The following is a 20,623-nucleotide window of genomic DNA, read 5'->3' as shown; positions in this document are numbered from 1 at the left end:
GGTTGCGTCTGGCTGCTTATCATAAGTACTATATTAGGAATGTGTACATGCTTTTGCTATTCATACTGAAAGTGCCTTGGGTTGGTGCATGTCAAGTAGAGCCTTCGGCATGGCTCTAGGTGGCTGAGAAACTCGCCAACTCCGGAGACCAAAGCACCGCCAGACGCCACAACATCACTAGACTGGAAACTAAGAACTGTAAGGGAGGCCTTTTCCTGCTATGCACCCTGTCTTTGGAGCAGGCCACCAATGCAGATAAGACGGATTCCCCATCCAATACTCCAGGAAGGACCTGAAGTCGCTGCTTTTCAGAGAATATTTTGTCGATCACTCCACTCAACCAGCCTCCGCCTCCAGAGACTCCATTTCCTCCCCTGAGCCTTTCCAACTACCCCTGCAATCCCGGCTTCCTGCCTCAAACCTTCTGAGTGCATCCCCTATGTACTACAGCACTTCCTCGCTTCACAGCTAGGCCTGCACTTTATACGTGTATATATGTGCCAATCATGGCACAGAAACAGCACTCCTAGCCCTTAAATCCCATCTCATTCAGGGCATGGATAAGGGTCAGATTGCCTTACTGATGATCTTGGATCTTTCGGTGGCTTTTGACCTGGTGGAACATTCGATCTTGTCCACCAGGCTAAGAGAAAATGCGTTCTTTTCGAAAGAGGCCATCCTTTGGATATCATCCTTTCTAAAGGATAGGCAAATTAGAATTGCCAGTGAATTGGCAGAAGCAGATCCAATGTTATTGTTGTTCGTAGTTCCACAGGGAGCTTGCGTGTCGCTGTGCTTCTATAACATCTTCATGATCCCCTTCTTTCAGATGCTGGAGGAGGAAGGGATCATGTTTGCCAACTACGCGGATGACACGCAATGCATCCTACCTATCTCAGGAATCTACCAAAAGGACGTAGCTTTTATTAATGCAATCTACCTGAAAATTCAAGATTGGATGGTATCCAATGGCCTTGCCCTAAACAGTGCCAAAACTGAACTTCTTTTGGTGGGCTCGCCAAGTAAATTGGATAAATTAGGAGCAGAATATAAGAACATCAACCTGGACAATTGTGTTATCAAAACCTTGTCCAAAGTTAAGACCTTGGGCGTATGCCTGGATAGACACCTAAATATGAAGGCTCAGGTGAACAGTCTTGTTTCATCAGCCTCCTATTTCCTCAAACTTTTTCGCCACCTTCGTCCATTTATTTCTGAAAAAAATTCAGAATCATTGGCTAGAGCAATCATTGGCTCAAAATTAGATTATGGATGCAGTCTTTTGGTGGGTAACCCTCAGATCGAGATTCATCGTCTTCAGGTAATTCAAAATGGGTCTGTGAGAGTTGTTAAGGGCTTAAGTAAGAGAGATCATGTATCAGAGGCCAGAAGGAGCCTTCATTGGTTGCCGGTTAGAGAAAGAATTCATTTTAGACTTCTGCTCATTACCCAAAAATGCATTGTAGGTCCAATGCCATCATATCTGAAGGAAGCCATAACCGTGAAGGACAAGGGGAAGGTCACTTAGATGAGATAATTCTAATACACTCAGTCTTCCCCGGTATAAGACCAACAAAACAAGGCAGGGGTCATTTGAAGTTGCAGCACCCATAGCTTGGAATGCCCTTCCAACCTCAATAAGAACGTTGGTTTCAACAGAACTTTTTAAAAAGAAACTGAAAACATTGCTTTTTGCCTAAACCCGCCCAGTGGGACAATGGATAGATAATAGTTTAGCTGTTTTTGTGGCCTGTTTTGTGTTTGTTGGTCTGCGCCCATCAGCCTTCGGGTACCAGGTGCGCATTACAAATTACTTAACATAACAACAACATAGCATACATCCCACACATACATGTTGGGTGAGATAAGTGGAGGGACACAAGCAGCCAGGTCTAATCTAACTAACTTGCTTTAAATTTGAGAAACACCCGGCATGTAAGTTGTGGATTCAAGGTTGTTGGAGGGCATTTCCACACCGTGGGCATTTTTCATCTCCTGCTCCCCCTACATCCTTCACATGCCTTCCAATTTTCAGCCCGACAGTCTTCTGGGGCCTGCCCTCACCTGCTTTCCCCATCCTAACAATGCCATAGTCTCGTCCCTCACTTTACTAGCGAGTTAATAAAGGTCCTTTAGCTGCACGTTAGAAGAGACTCACAGGAATTTCAATTTTTTTATACTAGGGAATAATGTATCCACTTTGGAAAACTGAGGAACCTGAAAGTCTCTGGTTCGAATCCCGCCTGGGCACCTAGGGAAGGAGCAACCTTGCGTACTATTCACTTGTGTAATAACACCAGTGAATAGCTCCTAAAACCAATTCATTTTGTAAAAAGTCTGGTTTATATGTGCACTCATTATTTCTCCCAATCGGGTAAAATCAGTTGATAATAAACCCATGTAGACCTTACTTAAAAAAATAAAATAATGTAATCCTTCCTAAACATTAATACAGCCAATAGTCTAGTCCAACTTCAGTGAACCCCTCAAAATCCCAACATTTTTGCCATCTTATGCAACCTGTTTCATCTAACAACCAGAAACACAACACAGAAGGTCCATGGCAGTCCTGAAGGACGGGGGATGGGAGTGGGCTCGGGACAACAATGTGTTATATTGATGAAATATCTCCTTTGTATTTATATTTATTTGCTTCTAGAGCGCCTTACGCCCAGCGGCTTTACAAGAGTTAATTAATTGGTACACATTTTTGTAAAGATGACCTAAAACGGCAGGACAAGAAATTATATGACAGTCCAATAGGCAATAAAGTTGAGGGCCAAGTAACATAATGCGTTGTTACAAGACAAAAGCCCAGCCATCCCCCAACCCAAAAATACATTTATGGGGGAGGCAGATAATAGAAATGGCCAAAGTCAACAGACACGGACGAGCACAAATAGCCTGGCCAATCTAAGCAGTTGCAACGGCTTACAAACTCCAGTCCATCGACCAGCTTCAACCTCAAGGAGCCACTCCGGCACAAAAGGCAGAGTCAACTCCAGCCGCGATGGCTCAAGTCCAAGGCCCACAGCCACCAACAGCGGGAAACACTCCCCAATGGACGACCAGCGGCTCCCCGCCCTCCAGCAATAAACAGGCAAGAGCCTGGTGTAAAGAGGGACTACTTTACATAAGTAATCTAAAAAGGTACAAAAAGTACAGAAGAGTAAACACCGTGCAAGAGGAACACAGTTTTATTTACCCCGCACAGCTGGGATACAACAATTCAGACAGTCCTGCAAACTGAACTGGTTGAAAGGTTCTCATACTCCGCCTACTACTGGTGCAACTTTTATAGAGATAAAACACAGGATTAAAATAAAACACGTTACTGGAATTGTGAGCTTCGAGGAAAGGCAGACCTGCGCTATGCTGGGTCTGATTGGAGGGTTGGTCTGATCCTGCTGCCCGGTACAGGGTTTGCTTGGGACAAGCTCACTGATTCCCAAAGGTTGTAGATACGAGTGTTGGTAGGAAACCCTGTATGTATTGGCGCTGGATCTCATTCCCATCTTGTGGGTATAGATTGTTAGAAAAAAGAGGGGGTCAGTACACCCAGAGTTGTTGCATAGTCTTGATTTATTGGGCATGTAGGTTCCAGTGGATAACTTAGCACATGTAGTAGTGGTCACATGGGGAAAAAAGCCAACACGTGTTTCGACCATAGTCTTTATCGAGGCTATGCATGTGTGGTGATTTGCAAATGTGGGTGACATGGTGGTTTATCATGGCGCAACATTATTAATACATGATTGCAGTTGTAACCCAATACATTTTACATTTATTCATGGTGAAGGTGAGGTGATATAACAGTAAAGGTTGTACCTAAACATTTATTCAAATTTAAGCAGTTTGATTGACACCCCAAAGGGTTAATGCATACAGAGATCAATTGTTTGTACCAAGGATGAGATGAAAGTAGGGAAGAAAAGAGGGAAGATTTGGTTAGTTCAGATGAACTATGTCAAGTTAGTCCTGGTTAGTTGTTAGACTGGGGTTCTTACCGGAGTAGAATTAATTGCTGGTACTTCAGTGAGGAAGCTGGGTAGCCACTGCAAGAATGGTGAGGCAATGTACCATTAGGTGTGGCACAGTGGCTTATATTGAGATGTAGAAGCAGTGATGTGTGGGGGATCAGTACTGTAATAGCCCTGGGGTGCAGCAGGGCTGCGTTGAGTTGCACGACCAGACGATGTATATATTTCTCAGTAACATCTTCGCAGGGGTGAGATTTGGCCAGAATAGAGTTACGTTGGGAATGTGGGATGTAGAACTCTGCCCCGGCATTGCTAGCGGTGCACTAGCAGAACTCTTTCTGGGTTCTCCATACCAAAATAGTAGGCTTTTCATCAAGGTCCCATTAAGATGTACTGGAAATGTGCCCTTCGGATGGCTTTCCGACACCCTGCCATCTCCTTGAGCGGTGACCGATCCATGCAGTGCAATCCTAATTGAGACCGGAGCCCACCGGCTCCATGTAGGTTCCCATTAGAACGTATCTTAATGGTTCGGTTGACCGTAGCACTTAGGAACACTGGGCCCAGTGTAGGCTTTTCCATCTGTTCCAGCGATTCAGATCCGATTGTTTAATGTCATTGTCCATTTAAGTGGGTCATAGCTGGAAGTTGTGGGAGATGGTGCCCCAGCAGTTGAGAGAATACCCGGTACGCTCATCCAGTCATCCCAACTGCGGCTGAGGAAATCTGCAGAGATGACATCTGGTTGCTCTTTGAAGCTGCGCCACTGGAAGTCCTATTCCCATGGTCTCATTGGGTGCCCGCTGAAACAATGATTCTGATCCAAATTCACGTCGAGGCCCTGCCCCAAGGAAGCGTCTACACATGCTTGAGTACAATGTCTAGGCACCTGTGCACATCGAATTTACATTTGTTTCTCCCCTTTCAGGGTTGAAGGAGTTGACCCTCGCAGTCACCTCCAAAGGATGGGGTCGACTGGCCATCACAGTGGCTCCCAGATCCAGGGTTAAAATAAACCACATTAGTTACATTTTGGGGCAGGTCAAAGAAGTGATTGGTGAAACATCATCAGGCCCCTATAGTGCGCCATAGATTGTTTTTTTTTTTTATTGGTCAAACCCATTTTCTGAAACACAAACCCACATCACCCCTTTATGAGATCATAATCCTACCCACAGCAGCTTTTACTTACATCATTAAGCTGACTAGATTGGCTGGCAGAGTACAATATGCAACTACAAGTTTTAACTGGATCCTGTTTGGAGATAACGTAAGCTCACACCATAACAGTACCAAGGTCGAACACCATATCCCAGCTCCCTGATTGGTTCCCCTCATCCTTCGCCCCCTGCACCTGTTATCTCCCCTACTCCCTCCTTGCATCGTGCCAATTCTAGTTAGTAAAAACGTCATGCACCACCGTTGGTGAATTTGTATTTTCTGCTATTCAATTCTCAATTGCTATTGTATTTACTGCCAGAGCCCTTGCACCTGGCGTCTGGCTGATGCCCTCCTCCCATGAGAAATTCTCCTTTGTATTTCGAGCTTGGCAGCTTAACTAGTGCTTCTTCAATTTTACTGTGAGCTATGGTCTTTAAAAATATAATCCCTTCCACGTTTTCTTTTGGCCGACCAAACATGGGCAATGGCTTGTTAACTTTTTATACCTAATCCTTAAGCTGCAAATACCCTACTCCTACCTATCTCTATACAATAATATAAATGTGCTCATCATCATGTGTTTTAAAGGCAATATAAAACCTCAAAGCAACAATTATGCTGCACTAGAACTAAGGAAAGCATATAAATATTGCTTTTGCTAGACGTGCGCCGTTTCCCGCTGCAGCCAGGCTCTTCTACCTAGCCCAATATACCTACTACATGTAACTTCTATGTTCATGCGTGTATATTTCTCTGTGCGTGTATATTTCTCTGTGCAGCGCCCTGCTCCCTGACATGTGGCACGATAGATAGGTGTGACTGTTCTGTCACTACGTCACTTCCACAATTTGTACATGCGCCCTCCTTGTGGACATTAAATCTACCCCTTTACACCGGGAGCTCTGAGGGAGCAACAGCGGTTTGACACAGCCCTCGCAGTACTACAGCCACTGCCACATGGAATGGCTTTAGGAGACCATACCCTGTAATCCCAGTCCCACACCTTCCTGCAGAGTTTCACTTCAGATATCCAACATAGGACCAAAGGACCGCACTGAAGGAACTCATGGTGGCAACAGTAAAGACAGACACAAGTGATCACATTTCATGGGTGTTTATTAAACTGTATATGCAGGTTGTAGAAATGCCTAATATAAACCTAAAGCTAAGATGGGAGCAAGCCACGACCATCAAATGGAAAAAAGGCAGCCCTAGTGGCGTCTTGTCAAATAAAAGGGCTTATACTAAAGAAACCTACTGCCAGTACTTACTACTAAATACAAAAGTGTGTGGGATAGAATTCACAAGAAAGAAAAGAAGTGTTCACAAATAATAAGTCAGGGTGAGATAACCAGGGGTCTCCCTTCCCCACGTTTTGAGCATGGGACAAGGTGGGACTCCTGAGCACAACACACGCTCAAGCTTTCCCAGCTCTAGACTATAGTCCTGTTCTCAGCTATCAGGACCATCAATGGTCAAGTCTTTTTTTCTCTTAAAAGTCTCTTGCCTTCGAGGACCTGACATATTCAAAATGACAAATCAAAGTTCCTTTTAAAATGGACGTTGGGTGATGCCTTTTCACCCCTGGGTCCCCCTCTTCTGGGCTCAGACCCCTCTTGAACGTCAGCCTCCCTCCGTCGGGTTCACTATGGCTTTCCTTACATTCACCAATTTTAATGTATTTTTAGACAGCTTAATGTGGACTTCCCTCTGCCGGGTTCACTCGTGTCAACACAATATTCATCGTGACTTTAGAGTTCGCCCCTTTCCATCTGCATCCCTCCATCGGGTTAACTCTTGCCAATTACACACAATTTCTTCTACTTTCATATGATGCGGGATTCACTTCCCTGCTTTACACTTTTCTGCCAGTCAAAGACTTTCGACTGTACAGAGGATTTTGCTAGACCCCTGTATGACCACTTTGACCCCTTTCCCGTCCCGTTCCCAAGGCCTTCTGGTAACGGTATGATATGGTATGATATGATATGATATGGCATTTATAGTGCACCTATAAACAAGTGTTTCAAGGCGCGACAAGGCAAGGGAGGGGGAACAGAGGGAAGAACGAGACAACGACCCTACTAGGCCAGGTGACATTAAGATTGTGCAAGTGTGTCATGATGCCTGCCCCTGGGCATCCAGACCAAGTCCATCAACCCAGGAAGCAGGCATCATGTCATCTGGAGCAAGCCCAGCAACCCCTGTTAGGGGCCATCTGGGTACAGACCTGGCGCCTGTGGCGCCAGGCTCATATGGGACATCAGTCCTGGCGCCATAGGTGCCAAACTCATATGTTTAAACTTACCTGATGCAGACCATGCTGCAAGGAATCCAAGCCCTTGTGAGGCTTGGAAGGGACTACTTTACCTAGGGAACTATTTTGTTACTTGGACATGGTTGTGGAGGAATACGTGGTTGTGGAGGAATACTACCTGGGACTACTTTGGAGGCTATTTAAACCACACCCGAAGAGCAGCACATGCTTCGCGTTATTCTGCATCCTGCAGCGTGATGCTCACTGTGCCTGCAGTCAGCATCCAGCATCCTGCCACACCGGCTTCGAGTCCAGAGCGCCTAGAAAGGAGGAGAAAGAAGAAGAACGGTTAGAACAAGAACATTACTGGATTTCTTACCTGATTTCGGATTCAACTCATCTTTGAACCAGAAAAAGACTTCATTTTAAACGCGTTGCTTCGCCAGCAGCAGCGCTGCTCCATACTTACCGTTCCTCGGAGCACCACCAGGGTCTGGCGCTGTCTCCATCACTTGGTTGGGGAACAAGGAAAAAACGACAAGGTGAGCCAAGGGAACAAACAAGGACAATCTCTTTCCATCATATATTTACCTGATTTTACCGCCAGAGGTATTAATCACCAGAACGCCAAATCCTCTTTCGCCGCACCTGCATGAAAAGAGAAAGCTGCAAGCTTAACCTTGTCAACTTTTACCGGACAGTGTTGGATAACACAGACTCTTACCTGATCGCTTTCAGCTGCCACAAGACAATCTTCTTTTGGATCTAAGCTGCAACAGAAAACAAAGGAATTGGACAGAGTGATTACTCAGACATTGTGAACTCTTTAGAACTCTTCCAATATCTTCAAGCCAGTGAGGTAACTGGCCATCAACGCGCCCCTGCATTCCTCGCAGGATGGAGAGCTCATCATTCAAAACTATAAGGTGAGCTTTGTGAAAGGGAATATCGGGGTGATAAGTGGGAACGCAGTGAGGTGCTAATACTCGAATCCATGGGTGGCTAATTCCCTGTCCCCGTCTTTAGGAGACTAATTCCACGGGTCAAGCAGACGAAGCTAGGTGGGCCAGTCCAGTCAGTCATCTCTGCACTACGCATCACACTGGTGGAGACCGTGGGAGTCCAGTTCCGTCCGACACCCCTGTGGGAGCCAGGTGAGCGTAACAAGTGCAGGGTAGAGGGAAAGTGTTGGGGGGAAAGAGGGAAAGGAGCAGTGCAGTACATAGGCTAACAGTAAAATAAATGAAGACAATAAATAAAAGTGTGAAAGAAAAGACCTTGGCCGTGTGGCCAGCGGTGCGGGCAAGACACCCTTATTCCACTATACAGTGGTAAAGTTCAAAAGATGATAATGAAAAATATTCTTGAGTTAATTTCTTATTTCAAAACAAGTTTTAATTATTCATGCTTCATTAGCTTTCTTTAGATCGAATTGTCGTGGCAGAAAACATCACATATGCGGCCTATGCATTTCGGGTCGAAACCCTTCCTCAGGGCCTGTGATTACACCTCTCTCTTAAAGTATTCAGTCTCAACTAACATAACATAGTCAACATAACATTGCAAAATCAAACACCAATTTCATAATTCATCAAACATTAATGAAACATTAACATAACAACATATTACATGCATATGTTGTCGAGATCATGAAAGTTAAAACAGAAGAACATCGTAGCAATAGTACATTACCCCGTTTCCGTTCGGGTGATGTGAATTTCATGGATCATGTTGAGGTTGGAAATGATCAAAATTAAAAAATAACAGAAAGACGAAAATAATAAATAAAATAAAAGAATAAAAAAAGAAGAATAAATAAGAGACAATCGTCAGTGTGATGGTCACGGTGTAAGCCTACTTATCCATAACATCATTTCATTCCCAATAGGTCAACTGCGTTGGTGTCACTAACCTTCTACAAGGCGTAGAAAAACAAAAAGACTTGTACGTCCACCCGCGGTATTATCCGTGGGAAAAATATCTGGTCTGCAGTGGTCTCTGTAACGAGAATTATTGCATGTATATTAATTGAATCCAGCATCCAAATCAATTCAGTACAATGTGTATCATAATGTAGGTACATCATCTTACATAACTCGTAGATCTGCTACCTTCTTCACGACCCGAATGGTCTAACTGTGTGTCTACCACTTTCACCTGCGGTCTTATCCGCGGGAAATTGATGCGTGCAGCGGTGGTCTCTGTAAAGAGATCGAACGCGTGTGAGTGAGTATAAATAACTCTATATGTCAAACTCTATGTTACATTTTCATACCCACATGCTTAAAATTAAAGTCGCAATTATCTTGTCAAAGCTGAGTGCTTTTACGCGCGCGCTTCCAAGGCAGTATCTGTGAGAAAATGTTGTTGCAGCAACTGGTTGCCTCGGTAACCATTGCTTTATATGGAGCAGCCATATTGTAATGGATCAAATAACCCGCTTTCCTCACGCTTGTAAAGTCACCATGTTGAAACGGTGCAATGGTAAATGAAACCTTATGTGCTAGTCAACCGAACTAATTACAAACCATCAAAAGACGCTATGTAACATTTGCATGCATAATTACTACTCACTGCAAGTTGTTCCTAAGCACAAATGAAATAATAATAATAAAAAATAAAAAAATGATAATAAAAATAATAAATGATAACAATAACTAAAAAGGGAAAGCGTAGAGATTAGAAAATATAAAAATAATATAAAACGCGAAAGATAGGAATGAATGAAACAAAAGTGTGGCCAGCTGGTGGCAGTGCAAGTGTAAGTGCAGACTCTTGGGTCCCAGCGCCGAAATCCTGCAGGAGCAGACAAATGCCCACCAGATCCCCTAACCAGTACACCCAACAGTTAATGGAAACAACTATTGAGTTGACCAGGGGGAAGTGGAGAAAATAACAAACGGACAGGATTCTTCTGGTTCCCTTCTGCTTCCTGACGACTCAGAACACTGGAAACCCTGTAAACAATTCAGTATTAATTAGCATTTACCATACTCTGTTGCCTTTGAAATAAATATATTCTTCTTCCAAACTCTCCTTACCTGTCTGCTCCTGCTAACAGCCCAGAGGCAATCCTTTAAGGAAAAAGTCTGTAAACTTGCTTGGTCAACTTAAACTGAAGTGCCCACTGTGGTTACTGACTCCTTCTGCACAACGTTGTCTTTTTAACTTCACAGCTAGTCTTTCCTCAGAAATTTGTGTAACTTTAATGTTCCATAACTTTTGCCTTAAAGCTGACTCAGCTCCTCTCAAGACCTTTGCCTTTATCTTAAAATGAAACAAACCAAACTTTCTTTTCCGATTGCTGCCTCATTCCCAAACTATTCAATGTCTCTGAATGTTTCCTTGTAACAATGCTGTCTCATGTTAATTACTTTCCTCGCAGAATTGTAATTCTACAGATTGCATTGATTTCACTATTTGAGTATGAGCATTTCTGAACCTAACTTGGTATTACTCTTGATGCTGTTGCTTTGAACACTTAAATATTATTTTCTGTCGCTTTTCGCTCCGATCTGCAATTCGGAACACGTGCCAGATAGCTGACTCACCGCGCCTGCTCTGATAATGAGATAAGCTTCTTCTCACTCGTACCGCACATCCGAAAATACACTTGCGCTAACAGCTGACACGCCGCGCCTACTCTGTTGATGAGAAACGCCTCTTCTCACTCAAGCCGCGCACTTGGAAAGTCTGAATCCGATTCCCTCAGCTGTCTCAACTGCGCAACAAAGCTGACTGCGGGGACTCGATACGCGACGCATCTTTGGCCTTCAGAGACACACAGGACCACGCCGCTTGGTCCTTTCCTCTAACACAGCTTGTCATACGACGCGCAAAGGAATTACATTGCAATGCTCCTTACTCACGCACTAATCGAACACGGTATCTCGTTCCAACGAATGGTGCGCGCACATTCATTTCCTAAACAATATATATATTCTACATTATTTACAACGCCAATGGATTCCTTAAGTTCCACTAAACAAATGAATGCTTTTCTTTTGACTTTTTGTAACTGATCTTCACAACAATACTGTACATGCAATTTTCACTTGGTTTTACTGTAAGCACAAGTTAATTTTACTGTCACTTACCTGAATTTAGTCTCTTGCACTTTCTGATGCTTTTCCTTCCTGGAAGTGATTTCCTTACTGCTGTTTTCTATTGTCTTCTAAGGAGCTCTTGAGCGCTGTGACCACTCCTAAGCAGGTCTTGAATGAAAGGCAGTTTAGAACCTCTTCTGAGGTTCCAAACTGCATCTCAATAGTCTTCAACCAATTACTACTGAACAGGAAGTACTGCATCTTGAGCTGGGACAATAGTAGCTGGCTGAAATGATGGTTAGGTTAAGGAAACCCGAACACCTTCTGTTGCCCAGGGACCTGATACAGACATCAGATGTCAAGTGCTAATATGATATGGTATGATAGGTTATTTATAATACACTTAATACCCAGAGGTTTCTAAGCGTGGACCCGGGGATCGAACCTGTTTTGCGCTGTCGTCTTGCTTCCAAGGCGAGCACAATGCCGCTGAGCTATCCTCCCGAGCTATCCTCCCTAGTAGGGGCTGTAAGGGTACAGAAACAGTTCCCAAGTGCAAGGGTTGCCAGGGGGGCTGTACATGTGTGCAACTGGCGAGCGGGGACCTGTGGCCGAGAGCAGAGGGTAGCATTTCTCCTCCTCTTCAACTGCCGTACTTGGTTAGCTGAGTCATTGTGCGGTGTGCCTTGCTCGTACTGTGCTCATGTGCTCCACCTTTTGTCCCTGTGGGGAAGGGAAAGAGCCTTCAGGTGTGTGTGATTCTGGTCAATTGCTTGACTTTGCCTGACCCTTGTATTGGGACATGTCGGGTAAACGGCTCTGGTGTTAGTCTGTTGTCTTTTGTAGTGTGCGGAAGTGTTTGTGGGTGAAAAGGGGCGGGTGCAGTGTTTTGGAATATCCTATGTGGTAGGATGGGGAAAATGTGTTAGAAGAAGGGGGATACCGCATCTCACTCGTCAGTGTCCCACTTCCACTCTCCGAGGACCCCCATCCAGGTGATCCTCCCTAACTGGTCCACTCCCAGGAACTGGATCCAATAGCGATGGCCGTGTCCAGACCACCTGGATGACAGATCCCCGGGGACTAGTTGGGGAGACACCTTCAGGTTTCTCACACCACCCAAACCCTGCAAATGAATACCCCAACCAAAATGGCTCCCAACCAAAAGTCTGTGCTTCACTTGTCACCCAAGTTCACACCCCCCTCAAACTCTGGCTGCTGCTTCAGGCGTATTTCTTGCCCAGGTGCTCAAAGTTGAGGCTGGCTGAAATGCAGTTGCAGCCAGAAACACATCATGCTCAGGCCTCCTTGCCTTCCTGGCCATAGTCTTAGGGTGCATGTCGGGTCGGGGGCAAAATGAATAAAGTGGCTGTGCAAATGTTTCTCCATACCTCCTATAACACCTTGCCCCCACCTCTTTCCGCTTTGGGTGTCTTTTGGGAAAGTTCTATCAACAGCATATTAGCAGATGGCCACTCCTCAAGGGCCTTTAACCAACTCTGCCAGAACATCTTACATATTTGTATATATATCTTCTGCTGTGTCTCTGCTGGCATTTCAAGTACCTGCTGTTTTGCCTCCCCCCACACATTTTCCAGAACCTCAAATTTGGTGTCATTTTTTGGATACTCTCCCCAGTCCTTTAAAGTCCTCCTGGCCTTCCCATCTGGCCTATTCAGCTTGTTGTTTCACAGGGGACGCCATTAGGCCTAGTGGCTGTTTGCCCTCTGTCTGGAATATTCTGCATGCCAATTCTGGCATTGGCGTTGGTTCTTAATTGTCTTGAATGCGACCTCTGTTTGCTCGGGCTTCGAAATCAAATCCGCATGGAGAGAATTAATCTGAGGAGGGTCATTTCACCACTGGTCAAGATGCCACTTCGACATTCTCTGCCTCCCTCTTCTGTTAGGAATTATCTGCAATGTAAAGAAAATAAGACTCAGTTCGATTTTTTCCTTTTTTGTCATGATCACTGCATCAACCCTTCGCCCAAGATGGCCTCAATTATTCCTCACTGCGAACAAGGCCACTGCAAATCAAGCGACCTAGATTATTTGTTGACAAACCTTCAGTCATCTTCCTTGAAGGCTCCTCTCTGGCTGCCAAGAAGGAAAGGACCCCATCGTTCGTGCCTTGATCCAGCCATTTGAACACTGCGTCTGTCCCCCATGGACAGCAGCAATATTTGTATGCCACAGCAGCAGCGGGCCAAACTGCTCCTCTGCCTAACTTGTAACAACCACTGTTTCTGGGGCTGGATGGGATGCGGGAAGAAGGGATCTGCATCTGCCATATCCCCTTGTGCCTATCCAGCTTCCTGGGAAGCTGCAGTCCTTCCTCAAGCCAGTCATTCAGCACAGGGGCCTCTGAGGATATTTAGGCCACTCTCGGCATACACGTGGAGCCAGTGATGGGCCCACAACGAATGAGACATGTTGGACCTGGTTTTCTCCACAACCCTGTTATGTTAGGTTATATGTACATATAAAGAGATAAGGCCAGTGGGCATTAAAATGCTTGTTATACGTCTCTCATATGGCTGAGCCGAAGGTGACCCACAGAACTTCATTACTATCAAAAGGTTAAAGTATTAATGAAAAATATGTTTTTGGCTGCTTTTTAAAGAGCCTCATGTTGTATTGATCCGTGTGCAGAGGCTGTGGACATGACCCAAATTCATGAGAAGCATGGTTATTCATAGCAGTCTCTCCCCTCTTCCTGTTGGAATTAACGTCTTGATTTATTGCCCTCCACATTAGGCTGTCCCTTCTTCCACAACCTGTGGAATTTGTTAAGATGGATTTCTAAAATCAGCCCCTGGGGGAGATTTTAGGAAGCCAGCCCATTTATGGTAAACAGGAAAGAGACTGAGAGGTTAGCTAAAACCCAATCAAGGTAGAGTGGGTGAGCAGTCAAGGTTTAGTCTCAGGAAAGTGTGTGTGTGGTCTAGGGCTCCAGTGAGCTCACACAGGGCAACACTCAATAATTCAGGTTAGACATTCAATGTACAAAAATATAGTCATTTAAAAGGCCTGTCCAAGCACACTAAGCATACAAATATCAAATGTACGTGAGGTAATCAAAAACCATACATCACATATACATACATTCACCATTCGAAATAAGATTACATACCAATAGTCAACAGGTTAGTAAATGTCGGAAAGAAACAGTTAGATTAGATGGAATAATCACAACTCAGTTCCCTCAGTATTATGAAGTCAGCCCTAAGATGTTTGGGGCCTTGTGCCCAAAAACTCACAAGTTCAACTATGCTTATCAGGGAAGGTATTTCAGTACTGATGCAGTGGGCTTTAGTGTTGATTGACAGTACTTTAAAGTGGTGGTACTTTAAAGTAAGACACGTATTTACTTCCAGCAAGGCAAGTACCCAACTCTATCCTGTTACGACAGGATCCTTGACCAAGGTTTGATGATCAAAGGCCAGGCCGGAGGGAGTTTAGGGAAAAGAGTTCTAAACCCAATGTTTCCCTATGGGAGACCAGGGGGACAGAAACAGGTATGTTCAATTACCCAACTGACCCTGATTCTTCCAGGTGACACTGCAGGTCTTCAGAATTCTCTGGGGCTCCAACCTTCTGTCCTTGGTTCGGGTGAGGGTAGTCCAGGGGCGATGGTTGAAGAGGTCACTTTCCATGCCGGGAGCTGGTCCGGTTCTGACCAAACTGTTCCAGGCAACCTCTGAAAGAAGACCCCGAAACGAGGAGAATATGCAGCAGACCTCGGCAGTGCAGACCCTTCAAGACACCTCATAGGATTGCAGAAGGATAATTTTCCAGAAGAGGTCACCACGGTCAGGCAGTGACAGACGATCTTCCAGCGATGAACACAGAAGCAGCCCCAGCTCAGCTTCCCTTGTCATGAGATGGCTGAAAATGTGAGGACCGGCGACTTATGGCATAAGCCGAAGATCCTGCGAGTCCCAAGGCTCTGCTCAGAATAGCAATGGCTGTATGGCAGTAGCCCAAAAGGGAGATGGTCAGTCCACTGGGTGGTCCAGGGACAATCCAGAAGGCTTTGAGGCATGGATTTGTGAGCTGGTTGCTGCCACTGATGCGGGTCAGCCGAAGGGGTCGTCCTCGGGTCGTCAGCAGGCTGCTCCTCTTCGTAGAAATCTTGGTTCCAAAGATGATCTGTTGAATAGCTGCAGGAGCCCTCCTTTTATCCAAGAATCAAGCTGGGAGCAAGCCCAAGCCCACCAATGGTAAAGACCTGCACCATTTATTTATTTATTATTGCATTTGTAAAGCGCACTAAACCCATGGACATCAAGGTGCTGGCTGTTGCAGTGAAGGTTACAAAGCAGGAGATCTTGTGTTGTCAGAAGGTGGTGAGGGTGGGGGAACGGGACTGTTCATGAAAGGTTCTAGGTGAAGAGCCAGGTTTTTCGAAGTTTACAGAAAGTCCAGTATGATTTTTTATTTTTTTTATTTTTATTATTTTTTAAAACAAACAATACAAACCAAACTAGCAGCGATATTTGCAAAAAACACATGAACATCAATAAATGAACACCACTGCTCCCCCAATCCCTCCCCCCCTCAATAGCTTGTTTATCTTTCTCATTCCGTATCTGCTGCGTGTGGCAGGGTATCGCTTTCTTCTGAGGCTGCAGAATCCGTTATTGTGCCAAACAGTCCTGTTATTAACACTCTCCATGCTAGCAAGGTACTTACTTCTTCTTCCCCACACTTGCTACATGCCTCCTGCCATACCACCGTTTCAGCCTCCGCCCATTTTTGCAAATCCCACCACCATACCTCGACCAGTGGCTTATGGCACTGCTTCCAGCCCATGGCAATCCTTCGTTTTGCAAGCACATATGCCAGATCCCTCAGTTTCCCAACATGTTTAGTATGCCCTGGTCTGGGAAACCCTCCCAACAGGCAGGCCCAGGCCGTATCTATATTGAGCGTGACCCCTTTGACCGCTAGTTTTTGTGCCACTTCCCCCCCAAAAACTCTCAATCACTGGGCAAGACCAAACATGTGTGTCATATCAGCGTCTTCCTTATCACATTTTGGGCACGCTTGTCGTCCTGCATTTACAAACTTAGCTATTCTCATCGGGGTCATATAGGCTCTGTGCGTTATGTACAACTGTATTTGTTGCAATCTGGCATTTCTGGACACCTTCTTGTGGTATCCCATAGCACGCTCCCACATCCCATCGGTCATCTGTGCTCCCACCTCCGTTTCCCAAACCAGCCTCAAATGCGTCAAATCCTTCCCTACCCGGGTCATCACCATCTCATACAATCTAGAGATCTCGTGCCCTCCCTCTGACATGTCATATATTGTCCCCATGGTGGCGTCTGGCTCCTCCGCCAATACAGTCTCAGGCCAGGTTTTACGAATAATCTGCACTAGCCTCAGATACGTGACATATTGGCCTCTGTGCAAGCCTGCCTCTTCCCCTAATTCTTCAAAATCCTTAATGACCCCCTCTTGCCAGACATCTCCCAATGTAACCAGCCCGACCGACTCCCAGTAGGTCCTGATTATCATTCTTAGTTGATTGTCTTCCCCTGCCAAGGCCACCAGCGGCACTTGCGGGGAACACGGGTACGGGTTATCCATCAGTTGGCATACTCTACGCCACATCTTCCACCCAAGCAACATCATACCCGGGCGCTCCTTCATTTCAAGTCTAGGCAACCAAATAATTTCCTTTAGGTAAAACGGAGTACAGTCCTGTCCAAACAGCCTAAATTCAGGAGTTACTTCATCAGAAAGCCATTTGGCCACATATTGTAACTGACCAGCTACATAATAGGCCTCAAAATTTGGCAGCTTAATACCCCCTCTTTCATAGAAGTTCTGCAGCTTCCATAGCGCCACTCTATTCCGAGTGCCATGCCATAGAAAGTCTCTGCACATACTATTCAGCTTGGTAAAAAACTTTTTAGGTATCATGTACGGAATATTGCTGAAAAAATGTAAGAGCCTGGGCAGGACCACCATTTTGAGCATCGCCCCCCGTCCCATCATCGCCAGCGGCAGCTTCTCCCAAAACTTCATACTTATACGTATTTTTCCCACAGCCACCTCGGTTTTATGCAAATGTTCCTCCTCTACCGTGTGATACACATCTATTCCGAGGTAGCGGAAGGAGCCAACCGCCCCATGGTACCGACAACACTGGCAACCGCTCCAGAGGGGTTCCTCTGTAGCTACCCAATGGGAACATGCTCGATTTTTGGGGGTTCACCGCTATGCCGGACAGTTCTGCATACCTTTCCATTACCTCTAGAATATATTGAAGATTTTCCTCCGGATATTTCAGATATAGTAGCAAATCGTCAGCATATAAGGATATTAGGTGTTTCTCTCCCCCCACCTCAATGCCTATCATGTCATATTGTTGTCTAAGATACACTGCTAGGGGCTCCAGGGCCAGAATATATAACATCGGGGAGCAGGGGCACCCTTGTCTGGTGCCTCTGCTAAGTTGCCATCTCCCGGATATCACCGATCCTGTGCGCACCCTAGCCAGCGGTTCACTGTATAGCAATTTCGCCCACCTAACATAGCCCGGCCCCATCCTGTATTCCCTCAGGGCCTCCAGCAACCATGGCCACCTGACTGAATCGAAAGCTTTGATTGCATCTAGGGACACAACCGCCATTTCACCCTCGCTCCTGTTCCCTTCTTCAATCACCCGGTGGAGTCGCCTATGGTTGTGGGTTATATTTCTGTTGGGGACATAACCTGTCTAAAGTCCAGTATGATTGCCCAGATCTTAGGGTTGGTGGTAGATCATTTCACAGTTTTGCTGCAGTGACCAGGAAGCTTGTGCTGCCAGCTCGAGCCCACCTAAATTTAGGCGTGATGCACCGGTGAGCATAGACAGTTCTGGTAGGTTGCGTGGACTGGGCTTTGAAAATCATCTGAGAAATATAGGCGGGGGAGTTAGAGAAGCACCTGTGGGTGATGGACAACGTTTTGAAAGTGATCCGTTCTTTCATTGGGAGCCTGTGAGCATTTCTTCTTGCAGCAGAGATATGTTGTCACCTGGGAAAGTTCACGTCCACCCAGAGTGCATTGTTCTGGATGACTTGTAGTTTCTGGATATTGCGCTTTGAAATACCTGCGAATAGTGCCATACAGTAATCCAGTCTAGAACCAAGGATAGCTCGGGCAATGGTGAGGCATCTGTCGGCGGAAAGGAAGGGTCTGCAGGCTTTGATAAGTTTGGAGGTGTGGGCCGCAGAGGAGGCAATGACATCTAAGTAAACTCCTAGTGTTTTCACTGTGGGGGAGACAGGAATCGAAATGTTGTCAATGGTGAAGGAGGCGTATTGATGGTTTTAGGTTTTTGAGCACCCCCGGGGGCTCCGCGAAGAGGATCTCCGTTATTTGCGGCGTTAGGACAAAGAAGGTGCGTGGCCATCCACTGGTAGACACCATTTAGGGTGTCAGAGTCTGTAGGCTAGTTGCCAGTGAGGGGAAGGAGAATTTGTGTGTCGATTGAGTCTAGAAGGTCGCAAAGTGGTTTGGTAAAAAGGTTGTAGAGGTTCAAGAGCCTTGGGGAACACCACATGACAAAGGTGCCGAAGGGGCACTTGCGCTATCCACGAAGTCTCTGATAGTTCTATCCTCCAGGATGAGGCGATCCAGCTGGTTGTTTCCAGTGAGAAGCTGGCAGCGGAGGTGAGGTGTTGGCAGAGGATCTTTTGATCTACCAGGTCGAATGCAGACGAGAGGTCTAGGAGTAATAGGAGGGCTGACTTCCCGGCGTCCTTGAATTCATCGAGCTGGTTCTTCCGGTAAAGCAAGGCCGATTCAGTGCCATGCCCTGGGTGGAACCCAGATTGACAGATTCCTTTTCAAACCTTTGGCCCAAATGGGGCCTTTAATGTGGGGTTATGGAGAAGTATATAAATGTATAAAGAAACACAAGGCACAAAGGGTTTTTAAAGCATGTTTATTAATGATAAAATGAAAATCTATTTGTGCTTGTGTTTACTAATGGACTTATCTGACTGAACCACGTTACCCACCATGGGGCACACATGGAACCTTGACGAGGCTGAAGGACAACGGGCAGGCCTCTCCTGCCCAGAGGCAGAGACATGGACTGGACTGAAAAAACGTTAGAAGTTAACAGTGAAAGAGGGGGAGCCAGGAGAAAGGAAGACAGTGAAACTAAAGGAGTGGAAAAGGATAGAAAGACATGAAAGAAAGAGCTGTGTTCCCTGGGGGCCAGGGTTGCTCTCTCCAGTCCTCCCCCGGCGTCTCCTGATGGGGGTCGAGCCGGGCTGTGTCTATCAGCTGCAGCCTGGCGTAAAAGTCAGGCCCAAAACGCAAGTGTGGCCCGAGAGGCAGTGACCTGCCCGGTGGCCAACCTGGGTGGGCCAGAAGGAAAAATAAGTCATGTGCCGCGTGTGTGCTACGGCCCAGGTGAACATAACGGCCCAGTTCGGGGCTGCGGGTAGCTTCAACCCTAACCGGAGCATGACCTGATGACTACAAGGCTGCCCGGTCGCCAGACCGGGCGGCCTGGTGGTGCAAGAACTCCCAGGCCGTGTGCACGGTGCGGCCCAGCTGAAGATCATGGCCGTGGCCAAGCAGGGCAGGCGGTGAAGAAACCCCTGACAGTGCAGGTGGGGAAAGTGCGAGAACGCAGCACCGCCAGGGGGCCTGCGTGCTACCCGAGGCCAGACAGGAAGAGCGGTGTCACTTACTCAGACCCCCGCCGCATCATGTATGGTGCAGCCGGGGCTTTGCGCGCGGGCTGCCAGCAATTAAAGAAGGTGGGCAGGACCTGGGCGGGGCACATGCTGGGTGGCTTGCCAGGTGGGAACCACCGCCACGGAGGAAACTGTAACCCCTTCGCTGACAGCAGAGAGCATGGGCTCATACGCCCTGATGATCATTTAGGGCTACCAGAGCCCCAACAAGATATAACCACTGTGTGATAAAAATGGGGCAGATTTCGTAACAAAGACGCCCGCTGGCTCAGGCTCTGTTAATACTAGGCAGAAAGTCCATATGAAGGGTTAATTGTGGAGATCTAACGAAAGGGAGTAATTGACAGGTCACGGGACCAATCGCCGAGAAGATTTCAGGGAGGTGACTTTGATGGCAACAATTGTCCTTTCTTTGTTTTTGTTTTTGGTTGCCAGGAGACGGAGGAGGAGGTTTTGAAGGAAGACG

At 46.3% G+C, this 20,623-nt stretch overlaps 1 protein-coding gene across 3 annotated transcripts in view; it reads left to right on the top strand.

Annotated features, from left to right (window-relative positions):
- LRRC73 (leucine rich repeat containing 73) overlaps positions 1 to 20,623 on the top strand; it is a 206,615-nt gene that overhangs the window by 39,968 nt on the left and 146,024 nt on the right. The gene's annotated exons all lie outside the window — the stretch shown is intronic.

Source organism: Ambystoma mexicanum, chromosome 4q (assembly GCF_040938575.1).
Source record: "Ambystoma mexicanum isolate Mex_15411 chromosome 4q, UKY_AmexF1_1, whole genome shotgun sequence".
NCBI classification, from domain to species: Eukaryota; Metazoa; Chordata; class Amphibia; order Caudata; family Ambystomatidae; genus Ambystoma; species Ambystoma mexicanum.
The sequence above is the reverse complement of the archived record's forward strand: the minus strand, read 5'-3'. Positions and strand labels throughout refer to the sequence as shown.